Source organism: Opisthorchis viverrini, assembly GCF_000715545.1.
Source record: "Opisthorchis viverrini unplaced genomic scaffold opera_v5_52, whole genome shotgun sequence".
NCBI lineage: Eukaryota > Metazoa > Platyhelminthes > Trematoda > Opisthorchiida > Opisthorchiidae > Opisthorchis > Opisthorchis viverrini.
In genome coordinates this window covers 312,511-313,749 of record NW_008751708.1, presented here as the reverse complement: position 1 = coordinate 313,749, position 1,239 = coordinate 312,511, and positions in this window count along the sequence as shown.

Below are 1,239 nucleotides of genomic sequence, written 5' to 3'. Positions count from 1 at the left end.
GGAAAATACTGCTCCGATCTCGTGAACAGCTCGGTTTGCGTGCCACAAGATGGATATAAATTGTTATCCAGGCGTAAGAGCGATTGTGACTCTTACTGGAACCAGCGGGTACCGGAATACTTCACTCGGCCAGGCTTGTCCGCATTATGCTGGGTGGGGTGTGCGTGCCGGCGGTGTTGACTCGGGCCAATCTTCATTGGAAAAAGGCGGGAACAATCAGCGCCGGCCAATTAGGCAACCGTGTTCGTACCAACACTTTCATTGTGTGAACTCGAACCACAAGGAGGTGGTTCAGCTCGCCGACTGTGCGGCTGATTTAGTAAGCAACTTGCGGCTATGTCCGTCTCGCCTCAGGTTCTGAGGCGAAGTTATTCAGTATCGTAATAAGTTTGACAGCTACTAAAATCCCCATCGATTGCAATACTCAGTGAAATCTCAGCCAGTCTTGATGCACTGAAATGCTTATCCGTCTTACTGTTTGATCTAATGGACGCAGGTATGCCCACAAATTTCCATTTGTTTGCCCATAAGCGCTCTGCATTGCATTCAACGTCAAACTAATAGATGCCTTCCCTAAACGCCGCACCAATTAAGTGGGGTTAATGAAATAGCATTACTTTCCAGTTTCTTCGGTGATGAGTCCGGAGAGAGGGAAACATACATATTGACTTGTTACCACTAGCAGTAGTTTCCCGAGCGCCTTGTTGACCCGACGGACTAGTGGTGTTTTCTATAGAGGGGAAAGTCGGTAGCTCAGGTAGCGTAGATGGTCGCCGGCTTGTTCGCTGAGCTGGGAAATTTGGTTGCAAACGTTTCATCATCAACCGAGGTGACATCATTAGTACGTAGTTGTGCGTACCGGTGGGTTAGTGGTTGTGCGTTCAGTAGTGTTACGTGTGTGTTGATATTCGTGCTGGTAGCCGGGGATGACCTTTGACCGCGATTAGTTATTCTGTCGGGCGGTTCCATTGGTTATTCTTTTATCCTGTGTCCTCATTCGCCGATGCCCACATGACTTTTGAACTTGGCATCCCTCGCCGTCGTAGTCTGGGCCGCAGGCTATTGACACGCCGAAATTGAGTTCGCCGAAACTGTAGGGTTTTCGAAGTTGCCATTTTTATGTGAAGTTAGGCCAATCAATTTGCACCTTCTCGTGACATGTTGCACGTAGCATTTTGTTTAAGTGAGCGAAATGTCAAGGTCATTGACCATCGCCGATTTGGATTTTTTGCCGGTTTA